This window comes from Nycticebus coucang, chromosome 8, assembly GCF_027406575.1.
Source record: "Nycticebus coucang isolate mNycCou1 chromosome 8, mNycCou1.pri, whole genome shotgun sequence".
NCBI classification, from domain to species: domain Eukaryota; kingdom Metazoa; phylum Chordata; class Mammalia; order Primates; family Lorisidae; genus Nycticebus; species Nycticebus coucang.
Window position 1 is genome coordinate 99,875,759 of NC_069787.1, and position 19,406 is coordinate 99,895,164.

The following is a 19,406-nucleotide window of genomic DNA, read 5'->3' on the forward strand; positions in this document are numbered from 1 at the left end:
AGAGGGCAGGAACCACTGAACAGCTGACTGCAATTCAGTGTGATGGAAGCCATTTAGGGGAAAGGCAAGGTAGAAATGGTCCTGGCTCGGTGGCGCCTGTGGCTCAAGGAGTAGGGCGCTGGTCCCATATGCCAGAGGTGGCGGGTTCAAACCCAGCCCCGGCCAATAAATAAATAAATAAATAAATAAATCTGAACCATAAAAAAAAAAACAAAAAAAGAAATGGTCCTGGCTCTTGTAGAACTGAGCCTAGTAGAGGGTAGGAACCACTGAACAGCTGACTGCATTTCAGTATGATGGAAACCATTTAGGGGAAGGGCAAGGTAGCTCAGAGAAGAGGTCCTGAATGCTGAACCCACACTTGGGAGGTGGGAATATTGGTAACAACCATTATGATGTTTAGAACAGAGACATATTGTAGGAGCAAACAGAGAGAAATTAGTAAAGTACTTCGCTGAGGCTTGTTTCTGATCATATCTCTGAGGTGGGATGCATTGGTCTCAGTTTGATGTTTTAATAGAGAATGTGTGTCCTAGGAGGGCATGCAATAGCAGGATAGGATCTTGGCCTGTGGAAATCCAAATCTTTGGCAGAAGCACAGGACTGAATCTAACTCCCTCTTTGAAACCAATTTCTGACCTCAAGAAGGATGGGCAATCAAAACATTGGGGAGAGAGGTCTAACCAAGAGAAAATGAATCTTTATTAAAAAATATCTGAAACCAGAAGACCTAAATATTTTTTCTAACAGAATGGCTTTAGCTACTTCAAGATTCTCTCAGGAATAGTTCTCAAGCATAAATAGCTATAAGAATTTTTGAGGGCCATGTTCTGGGAACCCTTATTAGTAGAAAATGTTGTCACAGGGCTATTGCTGCTATAGTTTATCAACTTCTAGGTGAAAACTCAATACAAAAAAGGAGGAAAATAGAGGAGGGGACAAGAGAGACTAAAATTAATTTTAATTTTTTTGTTTCTATATATTTTTAATTTGCTGAAAAATCTACTTTAAATCAGATAACATTAACTTAATGATTACTATGTGCTGGGCTTTCAGAGGCTTTTAAAACTGAAACTTTAGGGCGGCGCCTGTGGCTTAGTCGGTAAAGGCACCAGCCCCATATACCGAGGGTGGCGGGTTCAAACCCGGCCCCGGCTGAACTGCAACCGAAAAATAGCTGGGCGTTGTGGCGGGCGCCTGTAGTCCCAGCTACTCGGGAGGCTGAGGCAAGAGAATCGCTGAAGCCCAGGAGTTGGAGGTTGCTATGAGCTGTGTGATACCACGGCACTCAACCAAGGGCTATAAAGTGAGACTCTGTCTCTACCAAAAAAAAAACAACAAAAAAAACCCTGAAACTTTAAGTGTAATTGGTCAATAAACTCACACTGATAGTTAATGCCAAAAGAGATAAGAAAAAAACAGAAAGAACATGGGCACATATAATTCTTACCAGGTATAGTCAAAAAGCCATTTTATTAAGTTATTTTAATTCTAAGTTATGGAAAAGTCATGGAGCCTATAATTGAAGTTAAAAATCATTGAATATTTAAAATAATTATCACGCTAACAAGAAAACTCATACCATTATTTAACTCTTATAATCCTCTGTGTTGCAATCTGAAATTTAATTTATAACCCTAAACGTGTTTGATTTCAGGCCTCACTAAAAAAAGTGTTTGTTTTCTAAATTCTCATTTGGCAAATATTTAATGATAGGCTACAGTGTTAGAAATACAAATATATTAAAAACGTGTTCCTTGCTTTGGCAAAAAAAAATAAAAATTGAATATTTAAACAAAAATAATCTTTGAGATTATCTTTCCTCATATGAATGCCTTTGAATGCCTTCATATGAATGGGAGACAGCTACACATCTGTAGATACAAGTCACCCATTTGAGTCAGCAGCTTTAGTCTGATGGTTTCAGTTCTGCTGATTTGTCCACCTGGATTTTGTTCAGCCTTGTAAAAATATTCTCAGTGGTGGTACATGGTCACTAAAGTAATTCTAACTTGTCCATCTTTGGGAATTTGTAGAATAGTAAGTCTTTCTGTTATTTTTTCAATATCTTGATTTGGAGCAAATAATTCAGCCTTTCTGTTCTCAAGCAAATCCTTTATTCCACCAAGATCAAAGTATCCCATTTATTCTTTGAGTGACTTCCTTTGACATGTTAAAATAATCTCCTTTTATGGGTTTTGGAGACACTTGTAAGGTGTTTTTAAGTCTTTTTTTGTCGTTGTCATTCCCTTCATTTATAATTGATTGGATTTCTTTATTCTTTTCCCATGAACTCCCAGTTTGTGCAGTTCTGTCCTCTTTTTTCTCTGGTAATTTGCATGGCTCCAGCAGTTCTCTTTCTAGCTCCTCTCTGTAATGTTTATTGTTTTTATTCCTTAGTATATGCTTTGCGTGGAAAACAATGACAAAAAAGTATATAGCTTTTTCTTGTGGGCTATTGTCTCCTAAACAGAGTCTATGTTTATCATATTTCTTTTGAAAAAATCTAAAATGTATGCAATTTGTTTCTTGGTTTCTCACTATCCCATGAGGATGCAGAATTTATTAGTTTTTATTTAGTAGTTCAACCCACAGCAATCTCTTGGATCCATTTCTGATCCTGTTTCAGATGAAAGTTCCCTCTATTTCCTTTCCTTGTGGGATTTAGAAACCAGCCCTTGATAGGATCAAACCCCACCTGAATGGGGTGGAGCCACCTAAAATAATCAACCCCACCCTCTCCCACCAGATGTCCTGCCTAAGAAAGGTGAATGGGCCAACCCCTTACAACAGATGCCCAGCCCAGGAAAGGGAATGTCCTGAGCCCCACCTTCCTGACCTTTAACCCCCCCTTTGCCATTACTCATGTGTGGATTTCTTCCGGGTTGGAAATCTAAACCCCCCTCCTACCCTGGGTGGAATAAAGCCATTTTAATTGCACAAACTGGGCCTCCGTTTTCCTTTCATCTGGTGCCTCAGAATAATCTTTCATCTTTGGCTCCGTAACCTTTCAGTCCTCAATTTATACCTGCTACCCACCCCCTCCTCTGGTACCTCTCTTTCTGATTAAGCAGTTGGCTACTCTAGGTTTGGATAATAAAGCCTTTCATCGTTATTATCTGGAAAGAGTATTTTCAGCTTTTCTAATTGTTATCATTCCTCTCAGGTAATCAACCACATGCATTTTTCTGGATGGAGAAGTTTTAATGTAAACTGTTTTAACAATTGAAAAGTTGTGAAAAGTTATAAATGGATCCTGTGACATTCATTGAACACATACTTTCTGAGTGCTTGCCATGGATCAGTTCTAGACCCTGGAATTAAGCAGGGACCAGAACCAAAGTTCATGTGCTTATATTCTAAAGGGTAGGGAGACAAAGAAATAATTCATCAGCTGTCAATGAGAGTTAAGGAAAGGAAAGGTATAATAATAGTTCAGAGCAGCCCTTCTTTACCAGTTCCAGCAGAGAATTAACTCACGCCCTAAGGTACCCTTTGTATAGAATGAATTAACTTCTCTCCTAGGCAGTTAGAATGCCACCAGCTGTGTACCATCTTTAGGTGACTCAAGAAAGCAGTCACAGAAATCATTTTCTATAGGGCTTAATTTTCCAAAAGAACCTTCTGAGAAAGGCTGAGTTAGAGAATCAGAGTTGTGGGAGGGAGGTCTGCTTTGGGTCATTTGACTAGGGAAGGTCTCTCTGACAATAAGAGGATTCTCTGATCAGCGATCTGAACTTGGTATGGGAGGGAGGGCCTTGCAGATGTAAGGTGGTGGGGGTGTGGGGGACAGAGAGTTCTAGCCAGAGGCAAGAGTCAACTCGATATATGTGATAAACAGTTAAGAAGGCCAATGTGGATGGAACTGAATTATCAAGGGGCAGAGAGGTGAGGTTAAGATTAGAGAAGTAGCTGGTGAGGGGCAGGAAATGGTGCAGAGAGGCATACCAGAGACATTTCAGCCCAAGTGAATTTAACAGATTAATTGAGCTCTAGCTACGTGTCATGGATTGAGGGGTTTCAAAGATGAATGAATCACGGTCTCTTCCTCACACAATTTTCAATATAGAGTATATAACATACCTTACCTGAGTAGAGTACAATAAATGCTGTGTCTTAATAAGCAAATGGGGGTCATAAGTTGAGTTCTCCCAGAAGCAGATGCTGAGCCAGGAATCCAGATGCAAGTGATTTATAAACAGTGTTCTCTGGAGGAACTCATAGAGTCAATCAGGGGTGGAATTTTAAGCAACAGACTCAGCCTGGTTGTGCAGGGAGCTTCATAGTGTAAATTACACCTTGGAGTTTGTCACACTGTAAAGGAAAGGAGCTTTTTATCTGTACGTACGCCTGTTAATCATTGCCTATGGGCTGCCCACCAGGGTGGTGTACTTTTTTAGGCATTTTTGGTTCTCTATTTTGGTGCCAGTGTCAGCAGTAATTCTGGGAACATCACAGCCAAGGAAGCAGAGGCTAAAAAAATGGCATATAGAACTGGTAAAAGGGAAGCAAGAAGATCTTGGTGGGACTCCAGTGATGCCACCCCAGAGCTAGCAGAGCTTTGCAGCCTGCAGCAGAGTACTTGAAGGACAGGCAGAGGTAGTGAGCCAGGCCTGTTTGGCCCTGTATCCTCTGAATTTAGTCTTGTTTATACTCACCACAGAGAATCCCACAGATGTGAGCATGCATGCATACACAAAATTCATCCCAGGCCTAGGACTTGGTGATGAGAATCTTGGAGAATTATTTGGCAGAATCCACAGGCTCCAATATTACATCTTTTTAGGGAATGCTAAGCTTTTCTTCATAGGAATGGCAAGCTGGTAGGAATATGGTTCAGAAATACATGAGATACAGTCATAAAAACAGCATATAAGTGGAGGCGGAGCAAGATGGAGGCTGAGTAACAGCTTCTTTGCATCTGGGCACCGTGAGTCTGGGGAGATAGGACTCCAGGCATCTCTGGCTGGTGGGATCTGCCTATCATCACCCCTGTGAAGATACAGGGAGTCAGCGAGAGACTTCTGAACCCAAGAGGAGGACTAAAACAGTGGAAAAACGATAAGTGGTCGCGTGTGTTCAATCCGTCTAAACCCGCCTGCAACTGTTAAGTTCAGTAGCAGTGAGACTGCAAACCAGAGGGGTCTTACCTGTGAACTGTTTTGGTGTCTTTGGACTTGGCACTCAGTTGAACTGCCTTGGGGAGAGCCTGAGCGGGAGTGTGGAGAACTTTGGCCATTGTCTGGGGCCCCAGTCTGAGCCAGACGGAGCTAATAGTGTTTGGCTGTGGGTCACAGGGAGCCATTGTGAGCGATCTGCCCCGGCAAGCTCCGCCCTCAGGGTTGCAGAGCTAGAATCGGGTGGGAGCTGGTAACCCAGCGACCAAGTAGCCTAAGGGCGGGGTCTGAGCCGCCTTGCAGCCCTAACCCTCAGGGGCAGAGTGAGACCGGTTTTGGCACACTGGGTAAGTGGATAGCCACTTCAGCAGTGATTCCAGCGGCAAGCACTTTCCTGGGAAAGCTTCTGCTCAGCAAGTTTACAAGTTCAAAGTGCTTTTTAAGTGGGCTGAAGAGAGATTTAGGGTGTCTACCTGCTGGGGTTTGAGAAATCAGCAGCCTCGAGTCGTATCAGAACTGTGATTAACATCTCATACCCCAGAAGAACACGTGTTGCCCAGACAATATTCAATAACATATACATACTGCTTTGTTTTTGGTTGTGTTTTTTTTTTTTGTTTGTTTTGGTTTGGTTGTTTTTCTTGTTTGTTTATTTTGATGTTGTTGATGTTGTTTTGTTTTTTAATTTCAACCTTTTCCATACAGATCCTTTTTCTTTCTCAAATTTTCTAGTTTAATTATAATTTCCCATTGCTGCCTTTTTCAATAACTAGAACTTCATTTTTGCTAGTGTTTCTACTGCTATTATTTGGTTTTTCACCCAATTTTATCCCGTAAAGTTTTCTGTTTGCTTGTTTTGGTTTGATTTATAGCATTTTTGTCTTTACTCTCTACTTGGTAGAGGTGGGGTACTGTGCCTGATCAGGTTAGCAAAGAGCTGCTGACCTCAAGGGAACCACCCAACTGGGCACCCCCAGAAGGTGGGGTGTTTTTAAGGTTGTGTCAAAGTGCCCTACTGTACACCTATATTGCTGTCTCTCTCTTTCTGTGCCTCTTCTTTTTGTCAATATTCCCTTTACCCACCCCCTCTCCTTTCTCTATTTTTCTTTTTTTTCTTATCACACGGTCCTCCGTTCTTTCATCCCTTTTTTGCTCTTCAACCTTCTCACCCTTCTGGTCCTGTAACCCTTAGTCCACAGGCACAAGAACTTAAAGAGCAAGAGGAAGTGAAAGGAAAATTAGGGCAAGGAAACAGATAAAAGAAATCACTCATGAGGAAGAATCAGCAGAAAACTCCAGGCAACATGAAGAACCAGTCCAGAACAACCCTGCCAAGGGACCATGAGGTAGCTACTGCAGAGGATTCCACCTATAAAGAAATGTTAGGAATGACAGAAAGGGAATTTAGAATACACATGTTGAAAACAATGAAAGAAGTGAAGGAAACTGCTAATAAAGTGGAAAATAACCGAAAGGAAATCCAAAACCAGAATCAAATAAGAGATGAATGATATGAAGAATATAAAAAGGATATAGCAGAGCTGAAGGAACTGAAACAGTCAATTAGGGAACTTAAAGATGCAATGGAAAGTATCAGCAACAGGTTAGACCATGCAGAAGAAAGAATTTCAGAGGTAGAAGACAAAGTTCTTGAGATAACTCAGATAGTAAAAGAGGCAGAAAAGAAGAGAGAGAAAGCAGAACGTTCACTGTCAGAATTATGGGACTTTATGAAGCGTTCCAACATATGATTTATAGGAATCCCAGAAGGGGAAGAAGAATGCACCAGAGGACTGGAAGCCATACTAGAGAATATTATAAAAGAAAATTTCCCAAACATCACCAAAGATTCTGACACACTGCTTTCAGAGGGATATCGGACCCCAGGCCGCCTCAACTCTAACCGAGCTTCTCCAAGACACATTGTGATGAACCTGTCCAAAGTCAAGACAAAAGAAAAGATTCTGCAAGCTGCCAGGAGTAAGCGCCAGTTGATCTACAGGGGCAAATCCATCAGAGTGACCGCAGACTTCTCTAATGAAACTTTCCAAGCAAGAAGACGATGGTCATCTACCTTTAATCTACTTAAACAGAACAATTTCCAGCCCAGAATTCTGTACGCTAAGCTAAGCTTAAAAATTGACAGAGAAATCAAATCATTTACGGATATACAAACATTGAGGAAATTCACCACAACAAGACCAGCTCTACAGGAAATACTTCAATCTGTTCTGCACACTGACCATCACAATGGATCAGCAGCAAAGTAAGAACTCAGAAATTAAAGGACGGAACCTAACCTCCACACTGATGCAAAAGATAAAACTAAGCAATGGACTCTCACAAAATAAGATGAATAGAATACTACCACACTTATCAATTATCTCAATAAATGTTAATGGCTTGAATTCCCCACTGAAGAGACATAGATTGGCTGACTGGATTAAAAAACACAAGCCATCCATTCGCTATCTGCAAGAAACACACCTGGCTTCAAAAGACAAATTAAAGCTCTGAGTCAAGGGTTGGAAGACAAATTTTCAGGCAAATGGAATTCAGAAGAAAAGAGGAGTTGCAATCTTATTTTCAGATACATGTGGATTTAAAGCAACTAAAGTCAAAAAAAGACAAAGATGGTCACTTTATATTGGTCAAGGGAAAACTACAACAAGAAGACATTTCAATTCTAAATATCTATGCACCCAATTTAAATGCTCCCAGATTCTTGAAACAGACCTTACTCAGTCTGAGCAATATGATATCTGATAATACCATAATAACAGGGGACTTTAACACTCCTCTTACAGAGCTGGACAGATCCTCTAAACAGAAATTAAACAAAGATATAAGAGATTTAAATGAGACCCTAGAACAACTGTGCTTCATAGACGCATATAGAACACTCCATCCCAAAGATAAAGAATATACATTCTTCTCATCACCCCATGGAACATTCTCCAAAGTTGATCATTTCCTGGGTATATCAACAGAATATCAACAGAATCAAAAGAATTGAAATTTTACCTTGTATCTTCTCAGACCATAAGGCACTAAAGGTGGAACTCAACTCTAACAAAAATGCTTGACCCCACCCACAGGCATGGAAATTAAACAATCTTCTGTTGAATAACAGATGGGTGCAGGAAGAAATAAAACAGGAAATCATTAACTTCCTTGAGCATAACAACAATTAAGACACAGACTACCAAAACCTGTGGGATACTGCAAAAGCAGTTTTGAGAGGGAAATTCATCGCTTTAGATACCTACATTCGAAAAACAGAAAGAGAACACATCAACAATCTCACAAGAGATCTTATGGAATTGGAAAAAGAAGAACAATCTAAGCCTAAACTCAATAGAAGAAAAGAAATATCCAAAATCAAATCAGAGATCAATGAAACTGAAAACAAAAGAATCATTCAGAAAATTAATGAAACAAGGAGTTGGTTTTTTGAAAAAATAAATAAAATAGATAAACCATTGGCCAGACTAATGAGGAATAGAAAAGTAAAATCTCTAGTAACCTCAATCAGAAATGATAAAGGGGAAATAACAACTGATCCCACAGAGATACAAGAGATCATCTCTGAATACTACCAGAAACTCTATGCCCAGAAATTTGACAGTGTGAAGGAAATGGATAAATATTTGGAATCACACCCTCTCCCTAGACTCAGCCAGGAAGAAATAGAGCTCCTGAACAGACCAATTTCAAGCACTGAGATCGAAGAAACAATAAAAAATCTTCCAACCAAAAAATGCCCTGGTCCAGATGGCTTCACTCCAGAATTCTATCAAACCTTCAAGGAAGAGCTTATTCCTGTACTGCAGAAATTATTCCAAAAAATTGAGGAAGAAGGAATCTTCCCCAACACATTCTATGAAGCAAACATCAACCTGATACCAAAACCAGGAAAAGACCCAAACAAAAGAATTTCAGACCAATCTCACTCATGAATATAGATGCAAAAATTCTCAACAAAATCCTAGCCAATAGATTACAGCTTATCATCAAAAAAGTCATTCATCATGATCAAGTAGGCTTCATCCCAGGGATGCAAGGCTGGTTTAACATACGCAAGTCTATAAACGTTATCCAGCATATTAGCAGAGGCAAAAATAAAGATCACATGATCCTCTCAATAGATGCAGAAAAAGCATTTGATAAAATCCAGCATCCTTTTCTAATTAGAACACTGAAGAGTATAGGCATAGGTGGCACATTTCTAAAACTGATTAAAGCTATCTATGACAAACCCACAGCCAATATTTTACTGAATGGAGTAAAACTGAAAGCTTTTCCTTTTAGAATTGGAACCAGACAAGGTTGTCCTCTGTCACCTTTACTATTCAACATAGTGCTGGAAGTTCTAGCCAATACAATTAGGCAATAGAAGGAAATAAAGGGAATCCAAATGGGAGCAGAGGAGGTCAAACTCTCCCTCTTTGCTGACGACATGATCTTATACTTAGAGAACCCCAAAGACTCAACCACAAGACTCCTAGAAGTCATCAAAAAATACAGTAATGTTTCAGGATATAAAATCAATGTCCACAAGTCAGTAGCCTTTGTATACACCAATAACAGTCAAGATGAGAAGCTAATTAAGGACACAACTCCCTTCACCATAGTTTCAAAGAAAATGAAATACCTAGGAATATACCTAACGAAGGAGGTGAAGGACCTCTATAAAGAAAACTATGAAATCCTCAGAAAGGAAATAGCAGAGGATACTAACAAATGGAAGAACATACCATGCTCATGGATGGGAAGAATCAACATTGTTAAAATGTCTATACTTCCCAAAGCAATCTACCTATTCAATGCCATTCCTATCAAAATACCAACATCGTACTTTCAAGATTTGGAAAAAAATGATTCTGCGTTTTGTATGGAACCAGAAAAAAAACCTGTATAGCTAAGACAGTTCTTAGTAACAAAAATAAAGCTGGGGGCATCAGCATACCAGATTTTAGTCTGTACTACAAAGCCATAGTGGTCAAGACAGCATGGTACTGGCACAAAAACAGAGACATAGACACTTGGAATCGAATTGAAAACCAAGAAATGAAACTAACATCTTACAACCACCTAATCTTCGATAAACCAAACAAGAACATACCTTGGGGGAAAGACTCCCTATTCAATAAATGGTGTTGGGAGAACTGGATGTCTACATGTAAAAGACTGAAACTGGACCCACACCTTTCCCCACTCACAAAAATTGATTTAAGATGGATAAAGGACTTAAATTTAAGGCATGAAACAATAAAAATCCTCCAAGAAAGCATAGGAAAAACACTGGAAGATATTGGCCTGGGGAAAGACTTCATGAAGAAAACTGCCATGGCAATTGCAACAACAACAAAAATAAACAAATGGACTTCATTAAACTGAAAAGCTTCTGTACAGCTAAGGAGACAATAACCAAAGCAAAGAGACAACCTTCACAATGGGAAAAGATATTTGCATATTTTCAATCAGACAAAAGCTTGATAACTAGGATCTATAGAGAACTCAAATTAATCCACATGAAAAAAGCCAACAATCCCATATATCAATGGGCAAGAGACATGAATAGAACTTTCTCTAAAGATGACAGACGAATGGCTAACAAACATATGAAAAAATGTTCATCATCTCTATATATTAGAGAAATGCAAATCAAAACAACCCTGAGATATCATCTAACCCCAGTGAGAATGGCCCACATCACAAAATCTCAAAACTGCAGATGCTGGCGTGGATGTGGAGAGAAGGGAACACTTTTACACTGCTGGTGGGACTGCAAACTAGTACAACCTTTCTGGAAGGAAGTATGGAGAAACCTCAAAGCACCCAAGCTAGACCTCCCATTTGATCCTGCAATCCCATTACTGGGCATCTACCCAGAAGGAAAAAATCCTTTTATCATAAGGACACTTGTACTAGACTGTTTATTGCAGCTCAATTTACAATCGCCAAAATGTGGAAACAGCCTAAATGCCCACCAACCCAGGAATGGATTAACAAGCTGTGGTATATGTATACCATGAATACTATTCAGCTATTAAAAAAAATGGAGACTTTACATCCTTCGTATTAACCTGGATGGAAGTGGAAGACATTATTCTTAGTAAAGCATCACAAGAATGGAGAAGCATGAATCCTATGTACTCAATTCTGATATGAGGACAATTAATGACAATTAAGGTTATGGGGGCAGGAAGCAGAAAGAGGGACAGGGGTGGGGCCTTGGTGTGTGTCACACTTTATGGGGGCAAACATGATTGCAAGAGGGACTTTACCTAACAATTGCAATCAGTGTAACCTGGCTTATATTGTACCCTCAATGAATCCCCAACAACAAAAAAAAACCAAACAAACAAACAAAAAAACCCAGCATATAAGCTTGAGTGTGAGTCATAGGTAATGTGTTTAAGGGACAAAAGTCCAAACTCCTTAGAATATGATGTGTTTTATTTAAAAATTATGAAAGAAAAAATCAGTGAAAAATAATCTCTTTCAGTTTCCAAGAAAATGTTTAGGGGTGTTAGAGGCCAGTTTTTATGACTTGGTTTTGGACTGAGAGAAATATTTTATCATAGAAAACTTGCTGAAGAGCAGAAAAGAATTGGTATAAGTGAGTGACATTAGGATGAACTTTAAATAAGAGCTGCCCTGGGGATGTCAGGGAGTTTCCCCCTGGCTGCGCATTCTGATTGGCTGAAGTGGAATGGCAGTAACAGTATTCAGGAGTCGAAGCCACATCCAGGCTTAGGAGAACAATATTAATAACAGCTAAAATCTATTTAGCACTGTCTAGATGCCAAACACTACTTTAGCATTTTCTATTATTTAATTAGCTCATTAAGAACTCCAAGGAACAAGTACATCAGTCCCCTCTCATCTGTGGTTTCTGTAGTTTCAGCTACTCATAGTACAGTATAATAAGACATTGAAAAGGAAAGAGAGGAGAGCCCACACTCACATAATATTTTATTACTGCATATTGTTGTAATTGTTTTATTATTTTCTAATGTTGTTAATCTCTTACTGTACCCAATTTATAAATTTAACTTTATCATAGGTATGTATAAGAAAAACCATGGTATGTATCAGATTTGGTACTATCCATGGTTTCAGTGATGTGGAATGTATTTCCTGAGAGTAAATAGGAATTATTATACTTGTATTGCCCTTGTTTCCATTTTCAAGATTAAAAACTGGGGAAATAATTTACCTAATATTTTCTAAGGACTAAATTGTCTGATTTACATAGCCAGTAAGTAGTAGAGCTGGGATTTTAACCCAGACCATATAATCCTAGATTCTACTAATAACCACTATAATGGAGTTGAATCCATGATTGATTGTCTCCCATATGCACAAGAGGAGGGAGAAATGGTATATCATGTATTTGCTGTCTTTCATTTCTAGTCTTTCCCCCATCTTTCGATCATCATTTTTCTCCTTTCCCCTCTCACACTCGGTCAAATTAAACTATTTTCTCTTCCCTATGTTCTATGCTCTATGCTTTTGTATGGGCTGTTTCCTAAGCCTGGAACACCCTTCCTTATGAACTTTCTGATGTCTATGTCCATTTGGACTACTATAACAAAATACTATAGACTGGACAGCTTATAAACAACAGAATTTTTTTTCTTGTAAGTCTGGAGGCTGGAGATCAAGGTGCTAGCATGATCAGGTTCTTGGGAGGGCCCTCTTCTGGGCTGTAGACTGCTGACTTCTTATGTATCCTTACATGGCAGAGAGCAGAAGCAAGTCTCTGGTAACTTTAATAAGGACACTAACAATGACTTTAATAAGTCCATTCATGAGGGCTCTATCCTTATGACCTCATCTAATCCTTAATTACCTTTCAAAAGCCCTACCTCTTCATACCATCCACACCTGGGGAATGGCTTTATTCCTGCCATAGCCAAACATATAACTATGGAAGGGACATGAATCGTCTGTAACAGCTGGTTAACTCTTTACAAGTTCTTTGGAATTCAGCTCAGGCATCACTTCTTGCAGAAAGCCTTCCCTTATTTCATTAGTCGGAATTGGTGCTTTCTTTTATGTGCTTTCTTATAATGTTATGTGCCTCTGTTGTAACAGAAAACTTTTTCTTTAGAATTGTGATAGCTTCTCTTAAAATGAGAAAAGAGGCAGGGCTCAAATACTGTGTTTGAAACCAAATTCCTCACCCCATCTCTGCTCCAAAATATGTGTTGTTTTCTAAGGGTCACTTGCTATCTATGTCCAGATTTGTAATTGTAAAATATAGGTGTTGGACCATAGGGGATTTCTGGCTCTCACATTTTTCTATATCAGTTTAGAATGTCCAAACATTTTATTCAACAAGAATTTTTCCCATTTACACTTGTGTTGTCTATAACATGCATGTAACATGGTATTTCCTCCTGTAAACCATTCTTTCTCCTTTGTGGCTAACCTTGATAAGTGTGAAATCTCCATCTAAAACATCAACTTGTTGAGAGAGGTACATGGGGGCTTAAGCTGTATTTATAGCGTTTTATATTTTTATTAAGTTGAAGGAGTATAGAGGGGCATATATTATCTACGTATACACATTTAAAATCTGTAATACATGTATTTCATAAAAATATAAGAGAACATAAAGAAAACCAACATTTCTACAAAATGCTTTTTTTGTGCTAGGTTAAATCTGTACACAGTCACACTGAATGGAAAAAGTTATCAGTTATTAAGACACAGATACAGAGATATAAAATGTTTTCCTGGCTGGATTTAATATGACAGATGGAGACTAGAATCTTGGGTAAATCTATGAGTCTTCACAAATGAAATCAATTAAGGTTAGAGAAGCTATTTATTATTAGAGAAATAAAAAGGTAATTACCAATTATAAAGCAGTCTATGGGGGTTCTGATTATAAGAGAGCAATGGGTGGATTTCCAGGACTTGGTAGATTGGTGGGTGGTTTATATCTTATCTCTTTCTTTACAAATATACCTAAATCTCTCACTGAGTAATTTCTGGAGTGGGGAATTAGGAAACCTTCCTTGAACTAATTCATGTCAGATACTAATATATCCATCTCCTGAGATAAGATAGCCAGATTATGTACATGATGCGAATAAACTGAAAGCCAGAAAATGAATGACAGCCTGGATGATCTTTTCTCAAATTCATATCCTCAAGCAAGAATCTCTTTACTTCTTGTTGCTTCTCTCTGTAATGATGACAGCCACAAAGAGAAAAATAAATTATTATTATTATTTTTTTTTGTAGAGACAGAGTCTCACTGTACTGCCCTCAGGTAGAGTGCCAGCAACCTCTAACTCTTGGGCTTACGCGATTCTTTTGCCTGAGCAGCTGGGACTACAGGCGTCCGCCACAACGCCCGGCTATTTTTTGTTGTTGCAGTTTGGCCGGGGCTGGGTTTGAACCCGCCACCCTCGGCATATGGGGCCGGCGCCCTACTCACTGAGCCACAGGCGCCGCCAGAGAAAAATAAATTATTTTCTCTAGTTAAAAAATTTGCATTATTTGTACTAGTTAAGTATCAGTAAAAACTGTCCTAACTTTACCCGATAGCTAAAGCTACAAGTTTACAAGGTGAGAAAAATTTCTCCCCCCTTGAAAATGCTGTGAAATACATTTTTAAAAGTGTCAGGGAAGGAGAAAAGCTAGTTTTCAGGCTCACACATTGGGCTTCCATATTTCTAGTATCACAAATAAAGTCACTTTTGAGCAAGATGCCTGCTGGTGTAATGTTCTAAGCCAGTGGTTCTCAACCTTCCAAATTAAAGCTGCAACCCTTTAATACAGCTCCTCAGGTTGTTGTGACCCCAGCCATAAAATTATTTTCTTTTTTTTTTTTTTTGGCTGGGGCTGGGTTTGAACCCGCCACCTCCAGCATATGGGACCGGTGCCCTACCCCTTGAGCCACAGGCGCCGCCCCATAAAATTATTTTCATTGCTACTTCATAACTGTAATTTTGCTACTGTTATGAATCATAATGTCTCATACGCAGGATATATTTTCATTGTTACAAGGGGTCGTGACCCACAGGTTGAGAACTGCTGTTCTAAAGGGATCTCACTAATTTAGTTTAAAATTAAGTAGGTCATATCCCACTGTAGCAAATATTACTTCATAGGAAAACTTTGTGAAACAATTGTTTTTCCAGGATCCACGCATAAATCACTTTGCTTTACAAAATAACAGAATTTGGTAAAAATACCAGTAAAAAGAATTGAGAATTTCCTGTAATCCTTTAAAATAGACTCAACTCTTTATTTAGCTAGCATAGAAAGCTACACTGATAGCATAGCTATTTTACTTGAGGGTTTGCTTGTACATAGGTGTCCTGTATCAGAAGTATGACTTGGACTTAAATTTAACCAGTACTGGCTTAGGAATTGTGGCATAAGAGAGAGCGGAGGTTCCGAGTTGGGCCCTGGGAATCAGCATTTTGACAAGTACCTCAGGTGATTTTGTTCCACATGTTGGGGAAAGGCTTAGAGAATAACTCCTAATAACGCTCAACTGGAAATTTGTTTTTGTTAAGAAGGGGACAAAACAAGTGAAGCTATCACAAGAGAGTTGAGCAGTTTGGCATGGTTAACAAAAGACAGTGGGTTCTTGGTGAAATATTACTGGAATAAATTAGCTCGAATTAAACCTAGTTGTGGACCTAGCTTTTCCATTTGTTCCACTGAATAGTCTTTGAAATATTTATTACCCATTAATTATTTTTGGGCTTTTAAAAATCGATTCTCAAAAATTATGTGGAAACTTTCCTCTGCTTACAGAGTTTTTATGTCATTAGTGATTTGTGATGCAGAGCTAAGTTTTCCTTGTTAAAGAATGAGTCCATTGATCCAGCAGCTTATATAGGAATACTCAAGCATGGATGGATATCAAATTACTGGTGGAACTTTTTAAACCTATTATCTGTCCAGACTCCATTCCTCATTCCAATCAGATGTCCAGGCACAGGGCCCCATAATCTATTTCCTTAAATACTTACCATACAGCTAAGCTTGAGAACCATTGGTTTCGTGATAGCAAAAGAAACTTACTTTGATGTTTTTGTGCCTGTTTTTCTTGCTAAAATGTTTCTTAACTCCTGCCATAGCCAGAATTGTTGTGATAGATTTAATATGTTCCACAGAACTCTGAGTTTTGTGTAATGCCATCTCTGATAGGAGCAATGTGATAAATAAGTGAGCTTCACTTCTGGGGCTGAGAAGCCAGAGAGACCTGACTTTCTGTAAGTGACAGTTTGATCACCTTGATGACTAGTGAGAGGTAACTGCTTGAAGCAGCACTTGTATCACTTGATCAGAAGAAATGAAGGGAGAGTGTTTTGGAGAATTTAGCACTTAAGATTCTTTGAACCACCTTGCTACAGTTTTGAGAAATAAGAGTTTGACTATGCTGAACAACAAACATTCTAGGCGGCCAGTCCGAAAACACTGAGGTTTTTGGTCAAGTTTGAGAGATGAGAAGAGGCGCTGGGTTTCCTAACTTCTTGACTATGTAATTACTGGCAAGAATCTTAGGGCAATTTTCAAGATCCCCCAAGGCAGATTATTACACAGTCTCTTTGGCTTACACCTGAATTGTCCAAGGTGCTGTGACCATTAGTTCCCTATACATTTTTTCTATATGCTTTTTTCTGAGCTTGCCTGTATAGTGCTATGACAGACTGTATAAGGTAGGGAATACTTATGTCACCACTCTGGCCAAGTCCGGCACAATCACATATGCCCAATACTTTAGGATGAATGCAGACCCAGTGGTTTTCCCTTTGACGAGGGTTCCATCTCCACTTCTGGTTTCTACACTCCTTTCCCCAGGTTGGCATAGGTTGCTGCTCCATAGTCTAAGGATGAGAAATGTGGGAATTAAACTAATTTCTTCAGCTGGTGCCCAAACTACAAGAATCACCAGAACACCCCATGGTTAGTCACTATAATGCTTTCCATCATCAGAGGAAGAACAAGAAAGGTCGTGAAACTTTCAAGTAACACGGAACCTGACAGGTGCTACTCCAAGCGCGGTCTTCAGACTGGAAGTATCGTCATTACCACCTGGGAGCTTTATAACAGCAATGTAGAATCTCAGATACCTACCTCAGACTTTCTGGACCAGAATCCATAGTTTAACAAGATACCAGCTGATTTCTATTTATGTTAGAATTTGAGAAATCAATTGATCTGGTAACTGATCAATTGAGTGCTACTCAACCACCAGAAAACAGAGCTCAACCCTTTGTGCCCACTCGCACCTACTCAGCTTGGTAGCAACCAAACCCCCAGGGACATCGAGGCGGGCGCTGCCGAGGGCAATTTCGTGATTGGCTGGTCAGGCCACGTGACTAGCGCTGAGCCTTCTGCGCGACCGGATTGGCTCTCGTGGACGCTGACGGACAAGGCCGGGGCGGGCCAGAGCTGGGTCGGAGGGGCGCGCGTTGGGGCCGGAGGGGCGAAGGCGCGAGAGCGCGTGCGCGAGCGGTGGGGCTTTCTCCGTAGCCGTCGGAGGGAGCCGGAGCGCTTCTCCCGAGGTAAGCGGCGCCGCAGGGCGATTCTTGCTGACCCTCCTAGCCCGGTCCCGGCAAGCGGCTTGAGCAGAGCGGCTGGGAGGGGCAGGGGAAGGTCTGGAGTCCGCCTGCGTGGGGAGCCTCGCTTCAGGGAAGATGCAGTCCCGGCTCAGTCATCCACCTCGCTGCCTCGGTTTCCCTTCTTGTACCCTGTAATGCATCTCCCCATCCTTGTACTGCGGCTACAGGTCTGCCCGAGGGGAGTTACCCAGCTGGCAGCCTTGCCTCCGCCTTTGTTTCCCTCCCGGAGGGATGCTGGCATCAGCTCCCTCCCCAGGTAAAGGGTGCGGGTGTGGGGGGTGTCACGGGCGCTGGAGCTGGGCTTGGGGCGAGGTGGAGGTGGCTTTAATGCAGTGGGACTTGTCACACGGGAGAATGAAGGGGGAAAAAATGTAGTGTCACTTTGGCTGAGATGGTGAGACGAACTAATCGGCGGCTGCGAGCGAAGCCGAATTCCTAGCGCAGCCAGCTGTGCGAAGAGCCCTTCTGGCTCGGTGCGGGCCGGGTGGGCGGCATCACCCGTGGACCAAGTCCCGGTGCTGCCTGGAGGCGGCTTCTCTGCCCGCTGGACCTGCACGCCAGCTCTCGCCCCAGAGTTTCACCGCAGTTGAATGCTTGGAACCTGCCAGAGGAATCCAGAGATTCGTCAAGAGACTAAAATAATTTTTTAAAAAGCACTTGGGCACACTGGTGGAGCAGGTCTAAATGAGAGGCTACAAAAAGGAATTCCAGTGTAACTGACGGCTGGTAAATGGTGAGGAGGGAAATGCCTGCAGTCAACTGCAGACCCGACCATCACACTGAGATTTCTTCTTCAGGAAGATAAGATTTCTGGTGGGAGAGGGTGGTAATTTCTGTAAAATGAGGTTTGAAAGGGACCGCCCAAGCGGGTGATTATTTTCAGTATGTTAATGGGCTGTAGGGCTAGGGAAAGCTGGATCTAAATTAAACCTGTTCAGACCTCCTTATTTCTTTGAAAAGTGTGTGTTTAAAGACGCTTTGGCTGCCAGAAGAGGTATATGTGGGGGACGGGGGGGGAGCGATGTCGCCTTTATATCATACTTTAAAAAGGGGAGAGTGTGTCCAGGATCTGAAGAGAGAGTAAAACTGTGCAAGGTATTCCCTGCGTCTCCTCCATCTCCTCAGACGTGCAGTAGCAAGGGCATATTGTACATTTTATAGTGAAACATAAAACATCCCTTCAGTTTTCCACTGATGAACTAACTTGTTAATTCGTTGACTGTACCTGGTAATATCAGTAAGAAATGATTTCAGTTGTCATTATGAAGACTTTGCTGGATCTAGAGTTCTACTGTAATTCGTCAGAACTTATTCTGATATGAAATAGACAAGGATCTCTCTACCTGACTTCTCTAAAACATTCTGATACCACTTAAAAACCCTTTTATTTTACCTTCCCCATGCGGTTGTTTCTTTAGGAAACCATAGACTTTCAAGCATATAAAACACCCCCCATGCCTGTGAAATCAATTCACTAGGAAAGTTTTTTCTTTTTAAGAAAAAACACTTAAATTTGTTAGGGGGATCAAATTCAGATTTATCAACTACACTAAGTCAACTTTGATGGTGTTTTAAGATGAGTGAAAGTAAAAGAACAGAAGTTGCTGCACAGCTGACTGGGAATATGCAGATGACCCTAGTAAACTGTAATATCAGTTGTCTCCTGGTAGATGGGAACACAGAG

The 19,406-nt window shown here is 40.5% G+C and overlaps 1 protein-coding gene across 2 annotated transcripts in view; it reads left to right on the forward strand.

The window, feature by feature from the left end:
• The first annotated feature begins 17,593 nt into the window (after window positions 1-17,593).
• Window positions 17,594-19,406, forward strand: part of TMEM108 (transmembrane protein 108) — a 358,100-nt gene continuing 356,287 nt past the window's right edge. The window contains exon 1 of one of the 2 annotated variants that reach the window (XM_053600553.1): window positions 17,594-17,665. The gene's annotated coding sequence lies outside the window, so the exon portion shown is untranslated. The remainder of the gene's footprint in view (window positions 17,666-19,406) is intronic. The other variant, XM_053600549.1, reaches the window with a different exon arrangement.